The sequence below is a fragment of the Tachyglossus aculeatus genome, chromosome 1, assembly GCF_015852505.1.
Source record: "Tachyglossus aculeatus isolate mTacAcu1 chromosome 1, mTacAcu1.pri, whole genome shotgun sequence".
Taxonomy (NCBI): domain Eukaryota; kingdom Metazoa; phylum Chordata; class Mammalia; order Monotremata; family Tachyglossidae; genus Tachyglossus; species Tachyglossus aculeatus.
Window position 1 is genome coordinate 76,322,519 of NC_052066.1, and position 16,313 is coordinate 76,338,831.

Consider the following 16,313-nt stretch of genomic DNA (forward strand, 5'->3'; position numbering starts at 1 on the left):
GTTAATTACTTGCCCAAAATCACACAGGTAACAAGTGGAGGAGCCATGATTAGAGTCCACTACCTCTGACACCCAAGCCCGTGCTCTTTCGACCAAGCCACACTGTTTATGTGCCAGTACAGTACCTGGCATATAGTAAGTGCTTAACAAATACCACATTTATTATTATTATCAATATTATTATTAGGACAAACTCTACTCATTTAAATCTTAATAAGTTGTCTCTATACCATACTCTATAGAAAGAGCTATGCCATTGTTTTTCTTAATTCATCCTATCCATATTTCTGTACAAAAATCACTGCTATCTTGCTCATTCAATGAGAATTGGTTATCTCAAATGGCTTAAAACATATACCCAAGGAGAGAAAATTCTAAAACTCAAAAATTAATAGGTCAATCAATCAATCAATCAATCAATCATATTTATTGAGCGCTTACTGTGTGCAGAACACTGTACTAAGTGCTTGGGAAGTACAAGTTGGCAACATATAGAGACAGTCCCTACCCAACAGTGGACTCACAGTCTAGAAGGGGGAGACAGAGAACAAAACCAAACATATTAACAAAATAAAATAAATAGAATAGATATCTACAAGTAAAATAAATAAATAAATAAATAAATAAATAGAGTAACAAATATGTACAAACATATATACATATATACAGGTGCTGTGGGGAAGGGAAGGAGGTAAGATGGGGGGGATGGAGAGGGGGACGAGGGGGAGAGGAAGGAAGGGGCTCAGTCTGGGAAGGCCTCCTGGAGGAGGTGAGCTCTCACTAGGGCCTTGAAGGGAGGAAGAGAGCGAGCTTGGAAGATGGGCAGAGGGAGGGCATTCCGGGCCAGAGGGAGGACGTGGGCCGGGGGTCGATGGCGGAACAGGTGAGAACAAGGCACGGGGAGGAGATTAGTGGCAGAGAAGTGGAGGGTGCGGGCTGGGCTGGAGAAGGAGAGAAGGGAGGTGAGGTACGAGGGGGCGAGGTGATAGAAAGCCTTGAAGCCCAGGGTGAGGAGTTTCTGCCTGATGTGCAGATTGATTGGTAGCCACTGGAGTTTTTTGAGGAGGGGAGTAACGTGCCCAGAGCGTTTCTGGACAAAGACAATGTGGGCAGTGGCATGAAGTATGGATTGAAGTGGGGATTGAAGGTCCTGGATTCATATCCCAGGCAAGCCCCTTGGCTTCACCGACACTGTCATTCATTCATTCATTCATTCATTCAATCGTATTTATTGAGAGTTTAATGTGTGCAGAGCACTGTATTAAGCGCTTGGGAAGTACAAGTTGGCAACATATAGAGACGGTCCCTACCCAACCGTGGGCTCACAGTCTAGAAGACAGTCCTCTTCTGGTTCTCCCCAGATCCCTTTGGCCACTCTTCACAGTGCCTTTCATGGACCTCTTCTGCCTCCATCCTGTAATTATGGGAATCCTCGAACACTCAGTTATGTATCCCCTTATGTCCCAGCTCCACCACTTGTCTGCTGTGTGGCCTTGGGCAAGTCACTTTACTTCTCTGTGCCTCAGTTACCTCATTTGCAAAATGAGGATTAAGACTTTGAACCTCATGGGGGAAGGGACTGAGTCTAACCTGATTTGCTGTAATTTTAATAAAATTAAAATCATTTTATCATTTTAATAAAAAAATTCGTTCATGTATCCTCACTTCTCAAAATCCTCTAGGGGTTGCCCTTCCACTGCTGCATCAAACAGAGATTCCTTGCCATTTGTTTTAAAGCAATCAGCTCTCACCTGCCTTTCTCACCTTGCTAATTCCTTACTACTACTACTACTACTACTACTACTACTACTACTACTACTACTACTACTACTACTACTACCAATAATAATAATTATGGCATTTGTTAAGCTCTCACTATGTGCCAAGCACTGTTCTAAGCACTGGGGCACATACAAAGTAGTCAGGTTGTTTCACTTGGGCTCACAGCCTTAATCCCCATTTTACAGGTGAGGTAACTGAGGCCCAGAGAAAGAAGAGACTTGCCCAAGGTCACAGAGCAGACAAGTGGCGGACCCGGAATTAGAACCCATGACCTCCTGATTCTCAGGCCTATGCTCTAACCATTAGGCCATGCTGCTTCTCTAACCCTTGGAGAAGTATCGTGGCTCAACGGAAAGAGCCCGGGCTTTGGAGTCAGAGGTCACGGGTTCAAATCGCGCCTCTGCCAACTGTCGGCTGTGTGACTTTGGGCAAGTCACTTAACTTCTCTGGGCCTCAGATACCTCATCTGTAAAATGGGGAATGAGACTGTGAACCCACCGTGGGACAACCTGACCACCTTGTAACCTCCCCAGTGCTTAGAACAATGCTTTGCACATAGTTAGCGCTTAATAAATGCCATTAAAAAAAAAAAACCCTGCCTGCACACTTTCCTCTTCCAATACCAATCTACTCAATGTACCTCACTCTCATCTACCTCACCATCAACCAATTTCCCATGTTCTCCCTCGGGTATGGAATTTTGTCCCAATTAATTTCAGACAGACCACCAGTCTCCCTACCTTAAAAGCCTTATTAAACTAACATCTCCTCCAAGAGGCTTTCCCCATCTAAGCCCTTATTTCTCCTACTCCATCTCCTTTCTGCATTGCCTATTCAGATCCATATGTACCCTTTATGCACTTAGTATTCACTCCTCCCTCTGCTACACAGCATGTATATACATAGCCATAATTTATTTTCATGCCTGTCTCCCACTCTAGGCTGTAAGATCTTGATGGGTGGGGAAAGTGGCAGCCAACTCTGTTATGTTATTTTCTCCAAAGCACTTAGTGCAATGCTTTGCACACAATAAGTGTTCAATAAATGTCATCAATTGATTGACTGGTTTGACACACAGGAAAATCTCCCTTCCACAGCACTTTGCAAATAACAATATTTGGGCAGATCGAAGCAAAATGAATATGAATGAATCAGTTAGCTCCCATACTAGATTAGGGATAGATCTCCCCTCATTGAACAGATTGGACTTTTTTTTAATGATATTTGTTAAGCACTTACTATCTGCCAAGCACAGTACTAAGTGCTGGGTAGAAATAAATGAATCAGGTTGGACAAGTTCCAGCCCCACGTGAAGGAACACAGCAGACAAGTGGCAGAGGCAGGATTAGAACCCAGATCCTTCCGACTCCCAAGCCCATGCTGTATCCATAGGCATGCTGCTTCTCTACTCCTTTGGCCCTCTAACTCTCCCAGGGCAACCCTCGCCTGTCCTGTGCTCCCTTCTATTGACCTCTGCTGTGTCTTCAAGAAGCAGAAACATCTATATCCAAGGCAGATTCAGTGACAATGAAGCAGTTTGCCCAGGGAAGCAGCATGGCTCAGTGGAAAGCGCCCGGGCTTTGGAGTCAGAGGTCATGGGTTCAAACCCCAGCTCCGCCAATTGTCAGCTGTGTGACTTCCGGCAAGTCACTTAACTTCTCTTTGCCTCAGTTACCTCATCTGTAAAATGGGGATTGAGACTGTGAGCCTGCAGTGGGACAACCTGATTACCTTGTAACCTCCCCAGCACTTAGAACCATGCTTTGCACATAGTAAACGCTTAATAAATGCCAGCATTATTATTATTATTAGAGGAAAGAGCACGTGGCTGGGAGTTATAGGACCCGGGTTCTAGTCCTGGCTCTAATGCTAACCTGTTGTGTGACCTTGGGCAAGTCACTGAACTCATCATGTGTCAGTTTCCTCATCTGCAAAATGGGGATTCAATACCTGTTCTCCCTCCTATTAAGACCACGAGCCCCATGTGGAATCTGATGATCCTGTATCTACCCCAACATTCAGTACAATGTCTGGCACATAGTATGGGCTTAACAAAAACCACAATCATTATGATTTATCATTAAAACTTTCTGGACTGAGCCAGATGCAGTGAATTTGAGATAAAATGGGTTGTCCAAGACTTGCATTTGACAAGCCAAAAACAGAGACAGAGTAGATAAAAAATAAAAAAAGCCTGATCCCCAAAGAACAGATCAGAAAAGGCAAGAGAAATGCCCAGACCAAAGTTAGCAGAGGACTCACTGTTTAAACATTAAGCTCTGAATTTCATTCCTTTACTTCGTTCACAGTACCAGTGGGTGTCTCGAGACAGGAATCGAAGTATCATCATCATAATCATTACTGTGAAATAATCAAGTCTCCATCTGCCTGATTCTGTGCCAGGCCATGAGCAAATAATTCTTCCTCCACTCCTTTGAGATATCTTATGCTGTCAAACCGTCTTCGACCCATAGCGTCATCATGGACACATCTCTCCCAAAATGCCCCACTTGCATCTGCAATCGTTCTGGTAGTGTATCCATAGAGTTTTCTTGGTAAAAATAGGGAAATGGTTTACCATTTGCCTCCTTCCATGCAGTAAACTTGAGTCTTTGCCCTTGATTCTCTCCCAGGCTGCTGCTGCACGGCACAGGTGAGTTTTGACTTGCAGGAGATTGCCTTCCCCTCGCTAGACACTGGCCAAGCTAGGAATGGAATGGGTAGGCTCCTGCCTGACTCTCTCTCCTGTAATCGGGAATGGTAGAGGACTGGGAACTCTCCAGGTGTGACCCTTAGAGGGTCCTTTCAGATATAAACCAAGTCATATTGTTTGAGGAGGAACCAGCAACAAAGAACATGTCTCCAACATCATCAAACCACTTGATCTACCACATTAATAGCTTGAAGGCCATTGCTGTTACCAGTTGCCTTTACACAGCTGATGTTCAGCAGAGAGTTTTGGAAAAAACACCCAAACATCCCTTGGCAACAGAGAGGGGTAAAACAGTACCACACCCATGAGGTCACGGCTCCAAACCTGTTAGGAGTTGCACATATCCAAAAGCCTCTTGTCACATGGAGGAGATTTAGGAAGAAAAATGATCTCAAATGATTTCCAACTCCTCTGAGTACACACGTCATTCCCTCTCTCTCCTGTGGCTTCTCTGGCTTTTGATGTTAATGTTTTTGAATTCCAGATACAATCAGTTCTGCTATGATGTGGGGGATGTGTTTGCCAAGAACCCTGTGATAAAGAAAACACCGTGTTCTAGTACTCATTCATTCAATGCTATTTATTGAGCACTTACTGTGTGCAGAGCACTGCACTAAGCACTTGGAAAGTACAATTCAACAATAAAGTGAGTCAATCCCTGCCCACAAGGGGCTTACAATCTAGGGTGCGGGAGAGTGACAGACATTAAAACAAGTAAACAGGCATGTCCAGTGCCTCATACATTATACATAGCTTATCGCTTCCAACACCATTTTGCATTATATCCAGATAGAAAGTTGTCAGAAATATGTTCTGTCAACACATTCTGTTCCGAATTTGTAGTGGAAAGCAACCATGTGGTGGAATTGGCTGTATATTAGTAGTGTTACATGTTTCATCCTTACTGGTAACCCTGTGAAATTACCCCAGACTGAAATGCTCCCAAAGACTGTTTTTGTTTTTTAATGGTATTTGTCAAGCACTCTCTATGTGTCAAGCACTGTTCCAAGTGCTGGGTAGTTATAGTTAACCAGGCCAGATACACACCTTGACCCACATGGGACTCATAGTCAAACTAAGAAGGAGAAAAGGTGTTGAACCCCCATTTCCAGTCAGGGAAACAGGCACAAAGAAATTAAGAGATTCTCCTAAGATCACACAGCAGGCAAGTGGCAGAGCCGGAATTAGAACCCAAGTCCTCTGGCTTCCAGCTCTGTGCTTTATCCTCTGGACCACACTGCTTCTCTAATGTTCTAAGTGATAATGTTCTCATTACCTCTTTCCTCACCTTTCACCCCTTTTTTTTCTGTCCTTTCCCAACCCCAAAGCGTGATTTGGGGGATCCTGTTTGGCCATGTTTTTGCAATTAGTTTTAAAGAGATTGGGATGGGGAAGCAGCTTGGCTTAGTGGAAAGAGCACAGGCTTGGGAGTCAGAGGATGTGGGTTCTAATCCCAGCTCTGCCACCTGTCTGCTGTGTTACCTTGGGCAAGCTGCTTAACTTCTCTGTGCCTCAGTTACCTCATCTGTAAAATGGGAATTAAAACTGTGAACCCCACATGAGACAAGTTGGTTACCTTTTGTCTACCCCAGCACATAGTAAGCACTTAACAAATACCATGATGATGATGATGACAATAATAATAATAATAATAATAATAATAATAATAATAATAATAATAATAAATTTGTGGATCAGGAGTCCAGACTGGGCTACTTTAAGGAAAATTGGGGAACACTGAGACAAAAGGTTAGGGATGTTAGATGATACATTCATAACCACTGGAATGGATACTTAGAAGGTCAACCATTACACTGTTTCTTCCAGCATGCAATTGCAATTGTTTGTGACAGATTGCTGAGCTGGATTACCCATATATTCACTTAATCATATTTATTGAGTGCTTACTATGTACAAAGCACTGTACTAAGTGCTTGGGAGAAAACAATATAACAACAGACACATTCCTGCCCACAATGAGCTCATCTATACAATCAATGTGGTATTTCATATGCTGTAATTTGTAGGGTAGGAACACCGTTCTGAAACTGGTGATCCAGTTCCAATTCTGGTCCTGTTTTACATTGTGCCTAATTCGTCCCAGATCTCCAACTTCATTCTTGAGTTCTTGGTATCTCCCAAGCAGATTTCTAAGTGTCCCCAAATTTCCCTATAAAACTGCCTACCTTCATTCATTCATTCATTCATTCGTATTTATTGAGCTCTCACTGTGTGCAGAGCAGTGTATTAAGCGCTTGGGAAGTACAAGTTGGCAACATATAGAGACAGTCCCTACTCAACAGTGGGCTCACAGTCTAGAAGGGGGAGACAGAGAACAAAACAAAACATATTAAAAAAATTAAATAAATAGAATAAATATGTACACATAAATAAACAAATAGAATAATAAATACGTACAAACATATATACATATATACAGGTGCTGTGGGGAGGGGAAGGAGGTAAGATGGGGAGATGGGGAGGGGGGCTCAGTGTTGGAAGGCCTCCTGCAGGAGGTGAGCTCTCAGTAGGGCCTTGAAGGGAGGAAGAGAGCTAGCTTGGCGGATGGCCAGAGGGAGGGCATTCCAGGCCCGGGGGATGACGTGGGCCGGGGGTCGACGGCGGGACAGGCGAGAGTGAGGTACGGTGAGGAGATTAGTGGTGGAGGAGCGGAGGGTGCGGGCTGGGCTGGAGAAGGAGAGAAGGAAGGTGAGGTAGGAGGGGGCGAGGGGATGGACAGCCTTGAAGCCGAGGGTGAGGAGTTTTTGCCTTCTTCCAGGAGTCCACAGACAACTACACTGTGACTTAAGTGTCTTTTGTCATTCTTGGCCCAGATGCTGCCCTAATAATAACTATAATTCTATTTGTTCTGATGATTTTGACACCTGTCTTCATGTTTTGCTTTGTCGTCTGTCTCCACCTTCTAGACTGTGAGCCTGTTGTTGGGTAGGGACCATCTCTATATGTTGCTGACTTGTACTTCCCAAGCGCTTAGTACAGTGCTCTGCACACAGTAAGTGCTCAATAAATACTATTGAATGAATGAATTAATTAATAATAACAATAATGTTAATAATAACAATAGCAATTACATACAATGTACAACTATTACTATATTATTACCACAGTAATTAGTATTTAGTAATTATAGAAGTAGAGAAGCCACATGCCTTAGGGGAAAGTATGCAGGGTTGGGAGTCAGAGGACCAGGATTCCAATTCCAGCTCTGACACTTGTATTCTGTGTGACCTCAGACAAGTCCCTTAATTTTTCTGTGCCTCAGCTACTTTATCTGTGAAAAGATTGTGAGCCCTAAGTTAGACAGGGACTGTAGCCAACCTGATCATCCTGTATCTAGACTGTGAGCCCGCTGTTGGGTAGGGACCGTCTCTATATGTTGCTAACTTGTACTTCTCAAGCGCTTAGTACAGTGCTCTGCACACAGTAAGTGCTCAATAAATACAACTGAATGAATGTATCTACCCCAGCCCTTAGCCCAGTGTCTGATACCTAGTAAGTGCTTAACAAATACCATAAAAATTTGCTAAACATTCACTATGGGCTGAACAATGTACTATTTTCCAGAGTAGACAAAAGATACTTGTATATATTTCTGAATATTTATTACTCTATTTAATTTATACATACTTACTATATTTATTTTATTAATGATGTGTATATAGCTATAATTCTATTTATTCTGATGGTATTGACACCTGTCTACTTGTTTTGTTTTGTTGTCTGTCTCCCCCTTCTAGACTGTGAGCCCTTTGTTGGGTAGGGACCATCTCTATATGCTGCCAATTTGTACTTCCCAAGTGCTTAGCACAGTGTTCTGCACACAGTAAGCACTCAATAAATATGATTGAATGAATGAATGAATAATCAGGTAATCTGGCTGGTTACAGTTCTTCTCCCTTATTCCTTCATTCATTCAATCGTATTTATTGAGTGCTTACTATGCGCAGAGCACTGTACTAAGAGCTTGGGAAAGTCCAACACATTCCCTGTCCACAACGAGCTTACAGCCTAGAGGGGGGGAGGCAGACATCAAGACAAATAAAAAAATTACAGATATGAACACAATGCTGTAGGGCTGGGAGGGGGGAAGAACAAAAGGAAGAAGTCAGGGTGATGCAGAAGGGAGTGGGATAGGGCTCACTGTATAAGATTATTCTCTGACCTTGTCTCTGCAGCATTCTATGGGAAGCAGCAGGGCAGACATCAAGACAAATAAAAAAATTACAGATATGAACACAATGCTGTAGGGCTGGGAGGGGGGAAGAACAAAAGGAAGAAGTCAGGGTGATGTAGAAGGGAGTGGGATAGGGCTCACTGTATAAGATTATTCTCTGACCTTGTCTCTGCAGCATTCTATGGGAAGCAGCAGGGCGTAGTGAAGAGAGCATGGGCTTCAGAGTCAGAAGATCGTGGGTTCTCATCCCAGCCCTGACACTTGTCTTCCCTGTGAACCTGTTCAAGTCACTTCATTCCTCTGTCACTCAGTTTCCTCATCTGTAAAATGGGAACTAAGACTGTGAGCCCCATGTGGGACAGGGACTGTGCAACCTGATTTGCTTGTTTCCACCGCAGCGCTTAGTTCAGTGCCTGGCACGCAGGAAGTGCTTGGGTAGGGACCATCTCTATATATGTTGCCAACTTGTACTTCCCAAGCGCTTAGTACAGTGCTCTGCACACAGCACTCAATAAATACGACTGAATGAATGAATGAATGAAATACCAGAATTATCATTATTATTATCTCTCCTGTGATAATTCTGCCAGTCCTCCTGCAATTGTTGAGTACATGGGCCCCCCTAAACTATTTTCAAGTGTAAGCTCATTGGTGGCAAAGAACACATCAGCTAACTCTGTTGTACTTTTCCAACCTGTCTAAATGTTTTATTTTGTTGCCTGTCTCCCCCTTCTAGACTGTGAGCCCGTTGTTGGGTAGGGGCCGTCTCTATATGTTGCCAACTTGTACTTCCCAGCGTTTAGTACAGTGCTCTGCACACAGTAAGTGCTCAATAAGTACGATTGAATGAATGAAAAAATAAATACGATTGAATGAATGAATGAATGAGTGAATGAATGAAAGCATTTAGTAGTGCTCGGCAAATAATCCGTGCTCTACAAATACCACTGATGATGATAAAGATGGGTGCACACTTTGATGGGTCTCTTTGTAAGCATTGTATCCTAAGAGCAATTTTGAATGGGCTTGGGCCATGACTCTGTTAGACTCTACATATAAACATTTCTGGCAACTATTTTGGGAAGCAGCGGAGAGAAGCAGCATGGCTCAGTGGAAAGAGCACAGCCTTGGGAGTCAGAGGTCATGGGTTGTAATTCCGGCTCTGCCACTTATCGGCTGTGTAACTTTGAGCAAGTCACTTAACTTCTCTGTGCCTCAGTTACCTCATCTGTAAAATGGGGATTAAGTTTGTGAGCCCCACATGGGACAACCTGATCACCTTGTATCCCCCCAGCGCTTAGAACAGTATTTTGCACATAGTAAGCACTTAACAAATACCAGTATTATTATTACTATTATTATTATTTTAAGTACCCTGTTCATGTTCTGAATATGATTTAAGATTAGCAGTAAGGCTGAAACAGTGGGAAGTGAATATATATTTCACTGGGAAAAAAGGCTAGGGTTCTGAAAGGAATCTTCAGGTAACGGATTCCACAGGGACAGCTGATAGTCAACAGGGGCCAATTAAAACGGTCACCATGACTCTGGAGAGAAAATCAGTCTAAGAGAAAAGAACTCCAGATAAATCAAAAAGAGTGGAGAAATGGGGCGGGGGAAGTTCTGAGAACAGGGACCCTGTAAGAATGACAAAGATTGTGCAGTTTTCTGCTTCGATTTCCAAGGAGAAATGTGGTGAGAAATAAGTACATCGAAAACACCGTGTCTCACTCAGCATCTAAGGATTAGGGAACTTTTAGAGAGCCATATACCCATTTTGAGAAGTTTATTAATTTTTCATGAGTTTCCAACTCTATCTGCTTTCTTTAGCCCAGAAATAGAGCATGGAGCTGTGGGCTCCCTCACTCCCCTCTTTCATCCCTGGCTTCACTTGTGGGAAAGGAGGGGAAAAATGGAGGATAGCTCTTCCTCACTGCTCCCCAGCCACCCACCACACAGCTACTGTCCTCTGAAAAGAAAGGGCTTTTACTGCTACTGCTGGTCACTTAGGTAGTGTAGCTCAGTGGGAAGGGCATGATTTTTGGATGTCAGAGGACATGGGTTCTAATCCTGGCTCTGCCACTTTTCTGCTGTGTGACCTGAGGCAAGCCACTGTGCCTTAGTTACCTCATCTGTGAAATGGGGAGTAAGACTGTGAGCTCCATGTGAGACCACCTGATTACCTTGTGTCACTGCCACTTTTCTGCTGTGTGACCTTGGGCAAGCCACTGTGCCTTAGTTACCTCATCTGTGAAATGGGGAGTAAGACTGTGAGCTCCACGTGAGACCACCTGATTACCTTGTATCACTGCCACTTTTCTGCTGTGTGACCTTGAGCAAGCCACTGTGCCTTAGTTACCTCATCTGTGAAATGGGGAGTAAGACTGTGAGCTCCATGTGAGACAACCTGATTACCTTGTATCGGCCCCAGGGCTTAGAACAGTGCTCGGGACATGGTAAGCACTTAACAAATACCATAAAAATTAGTAGTAGTAGTAGTAGCAGTAGTAGTAGCAGCAGCATGGCATACTGGAAAGAGCATGGGCCTGGGAATCAAAAGGTCATGGGTTTTAATTCCAGCTCTGCCATTTGTCCGCTGTGTGACCTTGGGTAATTCACTTCACTTCTCTGTGACTCAGTTATCTCATCTGTAAAAAATGGGGAGACTGTTAGCCCAATGTGGGACAGGGACTATGTCCAATCTGATTAGCTTGTATGCACCCCATTACTTAGAACAGTGCTTGGCACATACTAAGCACTTACCAAGTACTATAATTATTATTAGTAGTAGCATTATAAGTATTCCTTGGGCCTTTGTTACCTCATCTGAAAAATGGGAATTGAAACTGTGAGCCCCACAAGGGACAGAGACTATGTCCAATACGATTTGCTTGCATCCACCCCAGTGTTTGGTACAGTGCCTGGCACATAGTTAGCACTTAACAAATACCACAATTCTTATTAATAGTATTTAATAAGTGCTTATTGTATTCAGAACATAATAATAATAAGGACATTTATTAAGCATTTACTATGTGCAAAGCATTGTTCTAAGCACTGGGGAGGTTACAACGTGATCAGGTTGTCCCACGGGGGGCTCACAGTCTTAATCCCCATTTTACAGATGAGGTAACTGAGGCCCAGAGAAATTAAGTGACTTGTCCAAAGTCACACAGCTGACAACTGGTGGAGCCAGGATTTGAACCCATGACCTCTGACTCCAAATCCCCAGCTCTTTCCACTGAGCCATGCTACTTCTCCATTATATTGATCAATGGAAAAGTGATGGGGTTTAGACTCCATCCCTGACTCTAATGGGGTTCATAATGTAGGGATTTAAGCTGGGGAGAAGGGACTGGAAATGAAACAATACAACAGTGAAGCAACAAAAGACAAGCATGAATACAGAAAGTGAAAACAAAATGCAGTACAATGATGTGGGTGGAGGAGAAAAATTATAGGCTCCAAGCAGCTCAGGGTCCAAGGTGTACCTGTAGCAACAATCAATCAATCGTATTTATTGAGCGCTTACTGTGTGCAGAGCATTGTACTAAGTGCTTGGGAAGTACAAGTTGGCAACATATAGAGACAGTCCCTACCCAACAGTGGGCTCACAGTCTAAAATAGCACAGGAACTGCTTTAGCAGCCACCAGTCTTTCCAAGGTTTTGCAGAGGGCTCACGTGGCAGGTACTGTTCACTCTCCTGCTGGAATGGAGGAAGGCAAGAGGAGCAGATTAGCTTCGAGGGAAAGGCACAAAAATCACTCAGCTTGCTGTTTTCCCTCCTAATAGGAGCACTTGGTGGCTGGGACTTGAGGGCAGCTGGCCCAGGTGGTAATTCTGTCCAATCAAACCCAGTTGGCATCTTACCCATAAACTCTGAACTCACCATTCTCCCACAGATCTCTAATTTAAACCCACGGCATCATCAGATCACTGGGACCAAACTGCCCAATCTAACCCAAGCTAAACAATATAAACTGTAGGTATCGCCATCCGTGTTGTATTTTCTCTGGCTTGGAAACTCCCAGAATCCTGGACCATGCAGAGCTGTGTTAGTATATTACCCCACACTGTCTCATAAGCAAAATGATATTCAAAAAAAATATTATTGCAAGGTGATGACCCCAAGGAAGAAAATGTTGTTGCTGTCTTTTCACACTATTAGAGTATTTTCTTTATACCTTTCCCATTTAAGTTGTTCCAGATTTCAACACTAATTCACATCTGTAAGATGTTGGGTATTCCCTTTATTGTTTGGAAAGCATTAAAGGAAGGGCTTCCTTGAATTTCTGCTAATTCTCGGCTATATCTTTCAACCATAATCTGCACAATGTGTCTACCTCTGTAAGCAGCCTAGGATAATGTATTCATCTTAGGTCATGGTCTGTTCATCTCTCTTCAATCAGGTAATATGTGCTGTTTCTGAAGTTCAAATTCCCTCAGGCTCAGAAGGCATGACATTTATAAACCAGGGTGCATATTTCATAGGGGGGAAAATATGGCAAGGAATCAGATTTGAATTCCAAGCTTCAAAGGGGTTACTACCAACAGTGAGTAAAGGAAATAGTTTTCAATATTAAGGAAAATATCTTGACATTTTCCGGAAATATTTTTATGGATTTTCTAAATGATTGAAACAGTCTGCCGTACAATTGTAAGTATACAATAATAAATGTCACCGCTACATCCATTTCTAAGAGAAAAGATAACACAAATGATTTTAGCTACTTGATTGTTACGGATATTTCATTAGAATAGTAATGTAAGCAGTTCTAGCAGTTGGACCACTTAATTAAAGATATCATGCACTGCGCCGTATAATCATTATTTTTTAATATTTTAGTTTTCTAAATGATCATTTGTTACGGAAATCTTATTTACTCTGACACCTATTTTACATTGTGATGCACTTTCTATTTATTAACTCAAAGAGAAAAAGTGCTGAAATACTGATAGGCAAGTAGCAAGGCGTATTTCAAATATTCTTAAAGTACTGAATGAAAAATTTACACACATTTCGAATAGTTTCATAAGATTCATTAAAATCTTATAATAACTCAACAGACTCTATAAAAAGCAATATAACCAGTAATGAGAGAATGTCTTCACAAATAGAAATGATGATGATCATTACAAATAGTCAAAAGTAATAATACGTTGGATTTATATAGCCCTTTTTTTTTAAAAAAAAAGTGGTAATTATTAAGTACTTGCTATGTGCCAGGTACTGTACTAAGTGCAGGGGGTAGATTCATTCATTCATTCAGTCAGTCATATTTATTGAGCACTTACTGTGTGCAGAGCACTGTACTAAGCGCTTGGGAAGTACAAGTCGGCAACATATAGAGGCAGTCCCTACCCAACAACGGACTCGCAGTCTAGAAGGGGGAGACAGACAACAGAACAAAACATGTAGACAGGTGTCAAAATCGTCAGAATAAATAGAATTATAGCTATATGCACGTCATTAACAAAATAAATAGGATAGTAAATATGTACAAGTAAAATAAATAGAGTAATAAATCTGTACAAATATATACGAGTGTTGTGGGGAGGGTAAGGTGGTAGGATAGATAGGTAGCTACCAGAACATCAGTTGGACACAGTCCATGTCCCACATGGGCCTGGCAGTCTTAATCCCCATTTTACAGATGAGGTAACTGAGGTCCAGAGAGGTGAAGGGACTTTCCCAAGGTCACACAGCGGATAAGTGACAGGCTGGGATTAGAACCCAGGTCTTCTGACTTCCAGTCCCATTCTCTTTCCACTAGGTCATGCTGCTTCTCCAATAGTGCTGTGTTGTACTGGACTTCCCCAAGTGCTTACTTAGTACAGAGATCTTCACACAGTAAGGTCTCACTGATTGGTTAATCGCTGGCAGCTGTGTCTCCTTTTTCTGGTTTAAATTCCTGTTGGTAGGGGTTCTCTTTGGGCAGCCAGAACCTCCCCATCTTGAGGACGTGCCAACAGATGTGACAACTTTCCCGGGCCCCCAATTTAACCTTAATGAATCAATCAATCAAGCAAGCAATCATATTTATTGAGCGCTTACTGTGTGCAGAGCACTGTACTAAGCACTTGGGAAGTACAAGTTGGCAACATATACAGTCTCTACCCAACAGTGGGCTCACAGTCTAGAAGGGGGAGACAGAGAACACAACCAAACATATTAACAAAACGAAATAAATAGAATAGATATGTACAAGTAAAATAAATAAATAAATAAATAAATAAATGAATGAATAAATACATAAATAAATAGAGTAATAAATATGTACAAACATGTATACACATATACAGGTGCTGTGGGGAAGGGAAGGAGGTAAGACGGGGGATGGAGGGGGGGGCGAGGGGGGAGAGGAAGGAGGGGGCTCAGTGTGGGAAGGCCTCCTGGAGGAGGTGAGCTCTCAGTAGGGCCTTGAAGGGAGGAAGAGAGCTAGCTTGGCAGATGAGCGGAGGGAGGGCATTCCAGGCCATGGGGATGACTTGGGCCGGGGGTCAATGGCGGGACAGGCAAGAACAAGGCACATCTCTTCCAAGAGGCCTTTCCAAACTGAGCCATACCTTTCCTCGTCTCCCACTCCCTTCTTCATCGCCCTGACTTGCTCCCTTTTTCCTCTTCCTCCTCCCAGCCCCACAGCACTTATGTACAGATCTGCCATTTATTTATTTGCATTGATTTCTGCCTCCCCCGCTCTAGACTGAAAGCTTGCTGTGGGCAGGAAATATGTCTGTTTATTGCTGTATTGCACTCTCATTCATTCATTCATTCAATCATATTTATTGGGTGCTTACTGTGTGCAGCACACTGTACTAAGCGCTTGGGAAGTACAAGTCAGCAACATATAGAGATGGTCCCTACCCAACAATGGGATCACAGTCTAGAAGGGGGAGACAGACAACAAAACAAAACATCTAGACAGGTGTCAAAATCGTCTCAAAATCATCAAAATCTCCCAAGTGCTTAGTACAGTGCTCTGCACACAGTAAGCGCTCTGTAAATACGATTCAATGAGTCAATCAATCAATCAATGGCATTTATTGAGCACTTGCTGTGTGCGGATCATTGTACTGGGAGCCCAGGAGATTACACTATAACAAAGTTGTTAGATGCGCAATGAGTTTACAGTCATGATCATCATGTTAGCATGTTTCCTTGTAAAGAAATGGAGCATGGGCTAAAAACTTTTACCATTTTCCCTCATGGCAACATTAGACCATCTAAGAAGGAAGGGTTCCCAAGACAAGCATAAGACATTTATCTTGGGTAATGTAATGGAATTCCACTGTGGCAGGTCCATGGATCTGATTGAGCCCCAGTGTTGAAAGTCTCAAGGTGAACAGGAAGGGGATTTCACAGGAACTCAAACCTCATTTAACACTTCAATCAATCAATCAATCAATCAATAGTATTTATTGAGCGCTTACTGTGTGCAGAGCACTGTACTAAGCGCTTGAGAAGTACAAGTTGGCAACATATAGAGACAGTCCCTACCCAACAGTGGGCTCACAGTCTAAAAGGGGGAGACAGAGAACAAAACCAAACATACTAACAAAATAAAATAAATAGAATAGATATGTACAAGTAAAATAAATAAATAAATAAATAGAGTAATAAA